Source organism: Lissotriton vulgaris, chromosome 4_1 (genome assembly GCF_964263255.1).
Source record: "Lissotriton vulgaris chromosome 4_1, aLisVul1.2, whole genome shotgun sequence".
In the NCBI taxonomy this organism is placed as follows: Eukaryota; Metazoa; Chordata; class Amphibia; order Caudata; family Salamandridae; genus Lissotriton; species Lissotriton vulgaris.
In genome coordinates, this window is record NC_141691.1 from 1,443,424,787 (window position 1) to 1,443,437,923 (window position 13,137).

At 44.8% G+C, this 13,137-nt stretch overlaps 1 pseudogene; it reads left to right on the forward strand.

Moving 5' to 3' along the window:
* Positions 1–2,025: 2,025 nt before the first annotated feature.
* Positions 2,026–3,064, forward strand: LOC147724089 (28S ribosomal RNA; annotated as a pseudogene).
* Positions 3,065–13,137: the final 10,073 nt, after the last annotated feature.

Sequence of the window (13,137 nt, forward strand, 5' to 3'; positions counted from 1 at the left end):
CACGAAAACCAATGTTAGAATAATGAAGCCCAGCAGTTGTGAGCACCTGGGTTTTATCTGCATTTAGATTGTACCCTGCAACTTTACCAATTTTTCTGCTTCTTTCCTAATATTTATTACGCCTCATCCTGATTGACTGCACAGATCGCAATGTCGTCTGCATAAGCCGTAATCTTAAGATTAAGAATCCCCGCTTCCAATGGTTTAATCTGCATGAAGTTTTTTAATGTGAATATGAATACTCTATATGCAGAGCGAATAGCAGTGGGGACAGAGGACATCCCTGCCTTGTCCCACACAAAATCTGAAATAAAGGTGAGCATAGTCCCCCATAAGGTAGCTTAGCCTGCGGATTGCAATATAAAGCCTTTACGCAGGTCAAAAACTGAATAGCATAACCGCTTTTAGCCAGTACTGCCCATAAAACATCCCATCTAACGCGATCAAACACCTTTTCACCGTCTAAAAACAACATCCCAAATTCGATCCCCTTCTTATCTGCGAAATCAAACGCTGCTATGGCCGTATTTACGTGAGTAGTGGTGTCCCTCCCCATAATAAAACCATGCTGTTTATCTGAAACTAAATGAGGCATAAGTGGAGCTAATCGAGTAGTCAACATTTTTTAGAAGATCTTAGCGTCAGTGTTAATAAGAGAAATCTTTCAATAGGATCCACATTCTGTTGGTGAATTACCCTTTTTAAAAAAATATATAAATTGTGTTATGTTCCACGATTTTGGTATTTGTCCATTGCTTGCCATTGCTTGGATCACTCTACACATAGGTACCAACAATACCTTTTTAAATGATTTATAGAATTCTAAAGGTAGTGAGTCATCTCCCGCCGCCTTTCCCGTTGGTAGTGTCGATATCACCATTTCCACCTCTCCCACTGATACTATATCCTCTACTGTAGTTGCATCCGCATATAATACTGGTATTCAACTATCCTCAATATAACCATCAATTTCTTCCTGATTTGGGGCCCATGCAAGTGAATAAAGCTTCCGATAAAACATATGGAATTGCTCTAAAATTGCAGATGATTCGGTATGCAGATGTCAATCCGCCCCCCTTATAGCACTTATTCTTGTTTTTGCTTTTGCCTCTGCAGTTTGATAGGCCAGTACCTGCCCTATATGCTCCCCATATTCATATTTTTCAAGTCGACATTTAGTATAGCTTGTGGCCATTTTATCTCTTAGTTGTTCCGTAGCTGATCTTGGACTACAAATGTATTTTCCATTTAAGAAGAATGTTTGCCTGACTTCTTTAATTGACACTTTAAAAATGTGCCAAGTATTCATGGACTACTAATTATTTATCTTAACACTCAAATGTACACCGTATTACATCACACATATTTCATCTCTAGTATATATATTAGTATAATGTTTTAAATATATTTGTTTGTTTGATACTTAAAAGTTTATTAAAGTTAAATGATAGCATTAGAATTAGATAATGTTTATTCATTAGATGTAGTACTATAAGTGTTATATGTGTGAATTCAAATATACACTGATATATGATGATAATTGATCTGTGTGTTTATTCAGGATATATTTTAACTAATTACTTATATATAATACATATAATCAGTGTAGATCACATAAATGATTGTTAATAACATGCTAATCATACCGTACTTTGCATAGGACACTTGTTTCTGGATGACCCAGAAGTGAGGTAAGACACACGCAATTTATATAGTTAGAGAGGTACTGGAGAATGTACTGTCTGATATGTGATGCATGTTCCTGTGAAGAAAGCTTAAATTATATCTGTCCTCTGGAACCATTGTTGTGTTGTTGGAAGCAAGACCGATTTGACGCTGATGGGCAGTATTAATAACCCAGAATGAGCTACTGTGTGTTGGTACCAGAATGAGCCATCATATGTTGGTACAAGAACAACCAAATGCCTTTTCATCTAAATAGTGACATGCAAGAATGGACTGGCGAGATTCCTACTGTCCCTACCTACTATCTAGTGAAACCACAGCCAAGGAAATCGACTTCGGCAGAATCCGCAGGAAAAGAAGCCCCATTAAGTTTGACTCAAGTCTGGTACTGTGTAGAGACATGAGAGGTGTAGAATATGTGGGAGGCCCCTGGGCTGCCTGTGAAATACCACTACTGTTATCATGTGTTCATTTACCCAAGGAGGTTGGGGTGAGCATCATGGGACTCGTACTTCTGGCAACAAGCACCCAGCACCCCTCAGACGCAACCTGCTGTGGGGACAGTAGCAGGTGGGGAGTTTGACTGGGGTGGCACACCTGTCAAATGATAATAGCAAGTTTCCTAATCTGAGCTCAAGGAGGACAGAAACCTCCTGTGGAGAAGAAGGGCAAAAGCTCGCTTGATCTCGATTTTCAGTATGAACACAGACCATCATAGTGGGTCTGACGATCCTTCTGACTTTTGGGTTTCAAGCAGGATGTCATAAAAGTTACTCCAGGGAAAAGTATCTTGTGGCGGCAAGTGTTCATAGCGACATGGCTTTTTGATCCTTCGATTGTGGCTCTTCCTATCATTGTGAAGCAGAATTTACCAAGCGTTGGATTGTTGACCCACTAACAGGCAACGTGAGCTGTATTTAAGTCGTCAAGAGACAGGTTAGTTTTACCCTACTGATGATGTGTTGTTGCAATAGTAATCCTGCTCAGTATGAGACGAACCGCAGGTTCAGACATTTGGTATATGTGCTTCGCTTAGGAGTCAATGGGGCGAAGCTAACGTCTTTGGGACAATTGAACACCTCTAAGTCATATCCCCCCTAAACTGTAATACTGTAATATTAATGCAGTGCCATGGAGCCTCAGTTGGCCTGGGATAGTTGGCTTCTGGGCACGTAAATAGAATCATTTACTTGAAAACCTGAGCATGGATGGACCTGGGTTGCCTTCATCTCCCTCAGTGCACCGCATGATTATTAGGCATGGGGCATCTGGTGCTAAATCAATAGGAGACACCATGCATCTGGGTCAGGGTTTCTTAAGTAGCTTAGCAGTTACCTCACTGTGATCTATTAAGAGTCATCTTCTGAGCCAAGGTTTTGTCTCCGTTCATGGTCTCCCACTACTCCTGGGGGTCCCTCTGCCACCATCCTAGCAGGAGGGATGAGGAGTTGTTGCAGGCCCACTGGAGATTGCCTCCACCATGTGTACCTGGCAATAGGGACCTCCCTCTCCCACCTTATGCCACTGGATATATGGACGGAGGCATGTTTGCTTACATGTTAGCAGGGCGACCAGATGACTGAAGCAGGAACCCTACCCCACATAAGTTTCTGAGAGGCAAGTAACCCTGGGAAGGAGCCTCCTGAGTGCTGCCCTCAGGGTGCATGGCCACTCTTGTTATTAGACTGCTGTGTGCCTGAGGATTGGGGCTTGGAGCCTGGGCCATTCTTGTCGGCCTGGGGTCTGGGTCACTCTGGTTGACCTGGGTCATCTAGTCACTGGGTAGGCCGGGCCATCTGAGCACTCTGGTTTCTGGGCCATCCCTGGCCATCTGGTCACTGGATTGGCCTGGGCCAACTAGTCACAGGGCTGATCACCCAGATGGCCTGCGGGTGTGCTGGCCTGGGGCACTAACTCTGACTTTGTCTCCCCAAGCGCTCTGAAATTCCCCAATTTTAAAGGGGTGAATAGTTGAGGAAAGTTGGCTTCCATGGCAAGCCTGCTGAGGGGAGAGAGTGTGGGCTGCGCTTAACACTCCATGGCTCTAAAGACCTGAGCTCCAAGAAGTGGGAAGGCACCCACCCAAGGCAGTGCCTGAACCCACGGTATGGTGGCAACAGTCACTATTCAAGGCACAGTGGCAACTCACTGAGGAGTACTCTCTTGCCCACTTGGTTTAGGCCTAGAGTGGAAACCAGCCATGCATGAAGGCCCAGCCCCTGGGCGTAAACTTGGAAAACCAATCCGGGGGAGCTCCAAGAAGCTCTCAGCAGATGTCTGGGCCCAGTCTCGAATGATAGTGACTGTTGCTGTGCCCCACACCCCCTGGAAGTACCTTCGGCAGGCTCAGTGAGGTTTGCCGTTCTTCTAAGAATGAGCTGAATATGGCAAACGGGTAGAAACAGGCCCTTGAAGCCTCTTCTTCCTTCTCCAAGAGGGAGGAAGGGATGGAGGTTGTGGTCAATCCTTGGTCAGAATTCCAGCAGGACCTGAGCTCCATGCACCAGCCCTCCGTGCCGCAAAGCACATGGGGGAAGGCCTCCGTGGTCCCAGACTGGGCAGGTGCCTGGGGATACTCCAGACCGAATTCTGTTCAATTAAGCATAGTTGGGCCTATTTGGAGACTTTGGGTTGCTGGTTGGAAACACCGGACTGTAGCCCCGGTCAGGGCTTCCGATTCACAGAGCGGACAAGACTGCAGGGTCTGGGAACTATGTGGTGCAAGACTTCAATCCGTCCAAGGCTCTGGGCTACCTTCTCCAGCCTGCAGTGTCGTACAGTGCTGAGGGGAGAGAGTGTGGGATGTGCTTAACACTCCATGGCTCTAAAGACCTGAGCTCCAAGAAGGGGGAAGGCACCCACCCAAGGCAGTGCCTGAACCCACGGTATGGTGGCAACAGTCACTATCCAAGGCACAGTGGCAACTCACTGAGGAGTACTCTCTTGCCCACTTGGTTTAGGCCTAGAGTGGAAACCAGCCATGCATGAAGGCCCAGCCCCTGGGCGTAAACTTGGAAAACAAATCCGGGGGATCTCCAAGAAGCTCTCAGCAGATGTCTGGGCCCAGTCTCGAATGGTAGTGACTGTCGCTGTGCCCCACACGCCCTGGAAGTACCTTCGGCAGGCTCAGTGAGGTTTGCCGTTCTTCTAAGAATGAGCTGAATCTGGCAACGGGGTAGAAACAGGCCCTTGAAGCCCCTTCTTCCTTCTCCAGCAGGGAGGGAGGGAGGGAGGTTGTGGTTAATCCTCAGTCAGAATTCCAGCAGGACCTGAGCTCCATGCACCAGCCCTCGGTGCCACAAAGCACATGGGGGAAGGCCTCCATGGACCCGGACAGGGCAGCTGCCTGGGGATTCTCCTGACTGGATTCTGTTCAATTAAGCATAGTTGGGCCTATTTGGAGACTTTGGGTTGCTGGTTGGAAACACCTGAGTGTAGCCGGTCAGGGCTTCCGATTCACAGAGCGGACAAGACTGCCGGGTCAGGGAACTATCTGGTGCGAGACTTCAATCCATCCAAGGCTCTGGGCTACCTTCTCCAGCCTGCAGTGTCGTAAAGTGCCAGACTGGGCCCTGCACCATGGCTCTGGTGGGCCCTTGGATGGGAGCCCCTGCCCTGCAGCCCACATCATTGCAGAGCATCCATGAAAAGGTCCTGAGTAGCCCTTCCCGTGTGGCCAGGTCTCAGCACTTTTGATTCGGGCCTGGGGCGGGTGCCCCGATCCTTGGCTCTGTCTTGCAGCTTGCCGCATAGTGAAGAACCCTGGATTGGATCTCATAGGCCTGGGAGGCTTCCCTGGTTAGCCCAGTTCAGGAACTCAGACCTGGAGGCAGGTCAGAGTGCCGGCAAGCCCTTGGGTGGGAGCCCCCATCCTGGACTTCCTTCTGTGGCCTGCTGCATGGCAAAGGGCCCAAGACCGGGCCCACCAGGCCAGTGGATGCCTTCCCCTCCTGCCAAGGTTGAGGATCTGTGACTGGGCGCCGGGTCATTGCCCTTGGTAAGCCCTGGCAGGGTCCCCTTCCTTGCCCTACCACATGGCAATGCACCCAGGATCGGGAAAGGTGTCTCCAGGCCCTAGGTCTGAGCTCCGTCAGGACCCCTTCTGCAGCCCTGTGCCTGAACCCCAGATGTGGTACCAAGAACCCAGGCTGCAGAGTCCCTGTCCCCTCCAGGGGCAAGCAAAAGCCATTGCATTAAGGCACGGCACAAACGGAAGGCTGTACTTTAAACCCAGCCATCTTGTTACTTTGAGACCCACATTCATCTGTTAGGTTTATCCATGTGGTAGCCTCCCCAAACCCAAAAACTGTGCCAGTCACCATTGCAAGGGGGACTGTATAGGGAGTAAGTCACACTCTCCTATCCTAAATGTAAAAACACTGAAACAAATTAAATGTGCTCTCGCTTGCCATTCAGATGAAATACTTAGTCCTTAGGGGAGTAGAAAGACTGTTGAGGTTTTAGGTGCAAGGGGGGGGCTGTAATGAACCCCGATGTACCCCAATATAGGCCTAGATAGTTGCCCAAACCTTTACCTATATTTGTCCTACCATTGTTCTACATAACGGTTCTGGCGCTGACCTTTTACCGAGTTAGGTGCTGAATAAATGTTGTGTGGTTTTCTCCGAAAACTAGCCTAATTTATTATGCATGAGGATTCTAAGTATCACAGCAGGATTACCTTCTTCTGCATAATAACTCTGAAGGGTCACCACTATCGTCATCCTTGACCGACATGCCCACAGTACCATGACACATATAGGTAGAAACATTGAGGGTACCTTTTGCGTATATAAGCACCACATTTTTGCTGGGCAAACCAGAGAGGAAGAAACTTCCATGTTGACACGTGATGCTGAAGAACCTGCACACAGACACTCCAGCACACAGTGGTCTGACATCCCTCTCAGAGTGTCCAACTCGAGACCTACACAGGGTCTTTCACACTCTCAGATCAGGTAATGGGGTTGGCTCTTCCCTTGGCGGGATTCTGGGCTGTACATCTATATACAGTCTAGGTACATTTAGGTACATCTAGTTAGGGCTGCATTGTTGGAGTGTCCATTATTACTGTCATGTATTTATATGCCTGCATATATTCACTGTTTTAGCACTATGGTAGAATTCTACCTTATATTTACTCTGTTTGTGCTTATGACCATATATATATATCTGTTTCTGTCTAATGGATGTACCAGTGCACGTATTTTATGCTAGAATGACTCTGGTTCAATAAATACTTTTTGAAAACGTCCCCACCTTTTATTCCGTGTATCTCTCTCAGACAAAGTGAGCATGAGTAACTGAGTGAAAAGTACTGCACTGTTTCCACAATCCCTGAGGGGTTGGGGGTGTAATGTTCGATAGTTGCCTGAAACGATTCCCTCCTTGGTAAGGCTGTGGGACTTATAGTGCGACTGTGAGCTAGCTGGTCTGCAGACTTACATAGTCTTGGGGGTGTCTGGAATCAGTCTGAACATCAATCCTTTAGTCCAGAGGTCTCCAAACCGGTCCTGGAGGGCCAGATCCATGCCAGATTTTTTAAATTACTACATGTATCTCATTAGGGATATCCAAAAAATCTGGCATGGATCCGGCCCTCCAGGACCGGTTTGGAGACCCCTGCTTTAGTCTATGTTGTCTAAATGTGCAGGTCCTATATAGATTTGTAGGAACTAAACAACAGAGCCTGATGTTAGGATGGGCAAGATTCACCTCTTTATTTTATTAAAATTATATATTCCTGCCCCCAAGGGGGCTGAAAGACTGTTGTCCCATTTGCTTGGAAAGGCATAGCCATGCCCATGCTGGAAAGCCCCCACCCCTTTTTTTTTTTTTTAAACCTAAAGCCTAGTGAATTGCCTGCCGTCTTGGGGGGCAAGTTGGACGTAATTACCCCATATGCCTACCTTGGGGTAGCTGAAGTGGGGGCATAGCTTTGCTCATGGTGGGCAGCCCCCTCCTATATTTTATTTTATTTCCCTGGCATCTAGATTGCTTTCAACCCTCCCTGGGGAGCAGATCGGGGTAGTTACACCCATCTGCCCTCAGGCAGGATAGAAAGACTACGGCCCTGTTTATTAGGGGTGGGGGCATAGTCATGTCTATGCTGGACAGCCCTCTGCCCTATATTTACAAACAAATTCCTGGCATCTAGTGGCCTTTCTGCCCCTCCCTGGGAGAATATTAATATTGGGGGGTAATTACACCACTCTGCCCCCCCCCAGAGGTGGCAGTAAGACTGTTGCCTCATTTATTTGGGGTTAGGGCATAGCCATGTCCATGGTGAGCAGCCCCCACCCCTATATTTAAACAAGAACACATCCCTGCCATACCAATGGAATTCCTGCCCCCTGGGGGGCAGATCTGTAGTAATTGCCCCCAGCACCCCCAGGGTGGCTGAAAGAATAACATATATAAATTGTCATGGGGGAACCCAAGCCCTCACCAAGGAGCAGCTCACTCTATCCCTTGTGTCTAGTTGGTGGATCGCTGCTTAGGGATCGATATAGTGTGGCGATCCCCCTAGGGGGAAACAGCAATCACAACGCGGATTTTACTACGCACTACCATTACATCGCATGTGCTTTTACAACTCATGCGATGTAATGGCTATTCATGTCATAGTGAGGGAACTGAGGCTGTTTCCTCACAATGACGTACTCCGCTCCTCAGACGCTGCTGGAAGCAGGAGAGAGGAACCACAAGGAGAGTGAGGTAACGGGGTTTGCGCTTGGGGTGGGGGTTACTTCTGTTGTAGTGTTGTAATGTTTGTGTAGTGTTTGTGTACTCTAGTGTTTTAGGGTTTAGGGTAGTGTTGTAGTGTTTGAGTAGTGTTTTAGGGTTTAAGGTAGTGTTGTAGTGTTTGTGTAGTGTAGTGTTTTAGGGTTTAGGGTAGTGTTGTAGTGTTTGTGTAGTGTAGGGTTTTAGGGTTTAGGGTAGTGTTGTAGTGTTTTTGTAGTGATTTAGGGTTTAGGGTAGTGTTGTAGTGTCTGAGTAGTGTTTTAGGGTTTAGGGTAGTGTTGTAGTCTTTGTGTAGCCTTTTAGGGTTGAGGGTAGTGTTGTAGTGTTTGTGTAGTGTAGTGTTTTAGAGTTTTGGGTAGTGTTGTAGTGTTTGTGTAGTGTTTTAGGGTTTAGGATAGTGTTGTAGTGTTTGTGTAGTGTAGTGTTTTAGGGTTTAGGGTAGTGTTGTATAGTTTGTGTAGTGTAGTGGTTTAGGGTTTAGGGTAGTGTTGTAGTGTTTGAGTAGTGTAGTGTTTTAGGGTTTAGGGTAGTGTTGTAGTGCATGTATAGTGTAGTGTTTTAGGATAGTGTAGGGTGGGTCATGCAGGGTAGTGTAGTGTTATTGTAGGGTATGGACTGGGGGTCGGGGAGGGTTGTGCAGGGGTACTATATTAGTGTTTAGGTTAGGGTAGGGTAGAGGCACTTACCTTGCATACTTTTACCATGAGTATAGCTTTACCACGCATGCCTTTGCGTTATAATGGCATGCTTGGTAAAAGCATAGTTGTGGTAAATGTTTGCAATGTAATGTCATGTCGTTATCATTGAGATCGCGTAATAATACCTGCGTTGTAATGGCATGCGTGGTATTGGTATGTGATGTAATGACATACATCCTCCCCTAGGACAGATCTACTGGGAAGCAGGTACCAAATGAAAGGGGACATTCTCCCTTTTCCAATGATGACTCTTTCATGAGAATCAATGCTGGGTGGACTGAAATATAGCCTCAAGAACTGAATCAGTGAGGTAAAGTGAGCCCATCCACTCGTTTTACTTTCACTTTTACTGCAATGATGTCCGTGCACCCTGTGCACTGATCATATTTGTGGTAAAAAAAACAAAAATCTGACTGCTCAGGCAGCTCTTCCCAGAGCAGCCTAATGTAAAACAATAAACATAAAGAACTCCCTGTGGTGCAGAGCACCAGAGGGGCCTTCAAATATATATTGCACTGTGTGCTGCAGAGCACCAGAGGAGCCTTTAAGTATATCATGCACTAGGAAGGTAGTGCAGCTGTCAGCCTCTGGCTGACTGCCACACTTAAAAGGTTATTAAAAATTTATTTTTACCCCTTCGCTGGCAGACCTTCCGACCCACCCATGCCATGCCTCTTTTTGACTATTTGGGGTAGTTGGCGCTTAGGCCTCAATAACTTTTTGTCCACATAAGGTATCTCCACCAAATTTGCATCCTTTTCTTCCAACATCCTGAGGATTTTTTTTTATTTAAAAAAAAATGTATTCATCATCATCATCATAAAGGGCATATTGGTACGATAAACATAAACTAAGCATTAGTGTAATCTTGAGCATCAGGCAGGAAGTCATATTAATATACACTAAAACTAAATAATATACATAAATGTAAAGAGTGTTAAGATATAAATACATTGAGCCAAATAGAAAACCTTATAGTAACATAATATGTACAAAGAAGTTTTGAGGAAGACATAATATTACATTTTAGACAAGTCAGCCTACTATATTCCATCCAAAGCCAATTGTCCCCATAGCGTCTCTAACTTGACCAGTGATCTGATTCCCCTTGCCTTTGCTAGGGCTGCTTCTAAACCATAAATATCCCTAATAATCGCCCAGCAATCTTCTGCCGTAGGTGGTGTGACAGAGGCCCACACCCTGGCAATAGCCAGCCTGGCGGCAGCCATCACGGTTATAAAGAGGCGTGCTATTGCTGGAGCATTATCCTTAAATCCCAACATAATTTCAAGATCTATAAGCGGTTGATGCAGTCCTAGTTTAGAATAAAGTATTTGTTCAATTTTATTCCAGTATCCCCTTAATTTTGGGCATTCCATAAACATATGTTTCAAATTCGCCTCATATAACCCACATTTTGGGCACTTTACCTTATCCCCTGTCTTGTTTCCCTGAGCCCATTTAGCTATTCTTGCCGGGGTATAATATAACATACAAGTAGTACGCAATTGCTGGAGCTGCAAACTAACAGAATGAACCGAGTCCTTAACATTACATAAAACCTGTTCAATCATTCTCAGTGTAACATTTGTTCCCAATGTTTGTGTCCAATGTTCCGTCTAAAGCTGTGTAGATGAGCATGCATTAAGCTGATAATAGATTTAGACTTCCCCCCATAAACACAATCCCAGATATCTGATTTTTTAATTTCCTTTGCTTCCACATTGGACGCATGATAGTCTTTAATCTGCATATATTTAAACAAAAAGTGATCAGGGAGTTTATAAACTAGCTGTAAATCCTCAAATAGCTTGAGCCCTCTATCATTACATAGATCGCCCAGACTAGTTATTCCAAAGGTCGCCCAGGATTTACCTGCTTGATCGTTAAACACAACAGGAAAGAAGGGATTGCCCCATATCGGGTAGTTTTTATGAAATGCCAGTAAATTGCACCTTATAGCCATTGCCTGCCAGATATGTACAATATCTTCAATGGTCTTAAATTTTACCCATTTGTAAAAATGTGGGTCTCTGATTCCATAGAGGAATTTATCTCTCTGATTTCCTAGCATGAGTGTAAATATAGAGTCGTTCTCGCCTAAACTGAGGAAAGCCCAGAAGTGGAGTTTAAAAGACCAAGTCCACCTTGTTCAAATCCAGCTTTGAGCAGCTCAATCGCTCTTCTAGAATTTGTGTAACCCCAAATAAAGCTACTGAAAGCGCCTTCGAGTTTTTTGAATAATATATCAGGGATTTTCAGAGGGATAGAGCTGAATAAAAATAAGAATTTGGGTAAGATTTTCATTTTTATCAAATTGCATCTGCCTAGAAATCCTATAGGGAGCCTGTGCCAAATTTTTAGCAATTTAATCGTTTCTTTTAGAAGGAGTTCATAATTTAAATCGATGATCTGGTTAATCTTCGCTGCTAGCTTTACACCCCAAAAGGTCACCTCAGCACGAAAACCAATGTTAGAATAATGAAGCCCAGCAGTTGTGAGCACCTGGGTTTTATCTGCATTTAGATTGTACCCTGCAACTTTACCAATTTTTCTGCTTCTTTCCTAATATTTATTACGCCTCATCCTGATTGACTGCACAGATCGCAATGTCGTCTGCATAAGCCGTAATCTTAAGATTAAGAATCCCCGCTTCCAATGGTTTAATCTGCATGAAGTTTTTTAATGTGAATATGAATACTCTATATGCAGAGCGAATAGCAGTGGGGACAGAGGACATCCCTGCCTTGTCCCACACAAAATCTGAAATAAAGGTGAGCATAGTCCCCCATAAGGTAGCTTAGCCTGCGGATTGCAATATAAAGCCTTTACGCAGGTCAAAAACTGAATAGCAAAACCGCTTTTAGCCAGTACTGCCCATAAAACATCCCATCTAACGCGATCAAACACCTTTTCACCGTCTAAAAACAACATCCCAAATTCGATCCCCTTCTTATCTGCGAAATCAAACGCTGCTATGGCCGTATTTACGTGAGTAGTGGTGTCCCTCCCCATAATAAAACCATGCTGTTTATCTGAAACTAAATGAGGCATAAGTGGAGCTAATCGAGTAGTCAACATTTTTTAGAAGATCTTAGCGTCAGTGTTAATAAGAGAAATCTTTCAATAGGATCCACATTCTGTTGGTGAATTACCCTTTTTAAAAAAATATATAAATTGTGTTATGTTCCACGATTTTGGTATTTGTCCATTGCTTGCCATTGCTTGGATCACTCTACACATAGGTACCAACAATACCTTTTTAAATGATTTATAGAATTCTAAAGGTAGTGAGTCATCTCCCGCCGCCTTTCCCGTTGGTAGTGTCGATATCACCATTTCCACCTCTCCCACTGATACTATATCCTCTACTGTAGTTGCATCCGCATATAATACTGGTATTCAACTATCCTCAATATAACCATCAATTTCTTCCTGATTTGGGGCCCATGCAAGTGAATAAAGCTTCCGATAAAACATATGGAATTGCTCTAAAATTGCAGATGATTCGGTATGCAGATGTCAATCCGCCCCCCTTATAGCACTTATTCTTGTTTTTGCTTTTGCCTCTGCAGTTTGATAGGCCAGTACCTGCCCTATATGCTCCCCATATTCATATTTTTCAAGTCGACATTTAGTATAGCTTGTGGCCATTTTATCTCTTAGAAACTTCTTCACTAACACTCTGGCATCAATTAATGCTAGAAGTAGAGTCTACTGATTTGTCTGGCCCTTATTTACCGCTTCCACATGCTGCAACTCAAAATTTCGTAGAGTGCTCAACCGAGACTCCATTTCATTTTTGCGTTTCTTATTCTGGAGAAAAATATATTTTTGTGTAATACCCCGGCCAAATGTTTTCATTGTATCACAAACAATTATTGGTGATGCTGTCCCTGTATTAATTTTAAAGAATTCTTCTAAGTCTTGTGCCATATTATCAAGGTAATCACCATCTGTCAGCAAGTATCTCGGGAAAGAGAACGGTCTAATCTCCCTCCTTACTGTA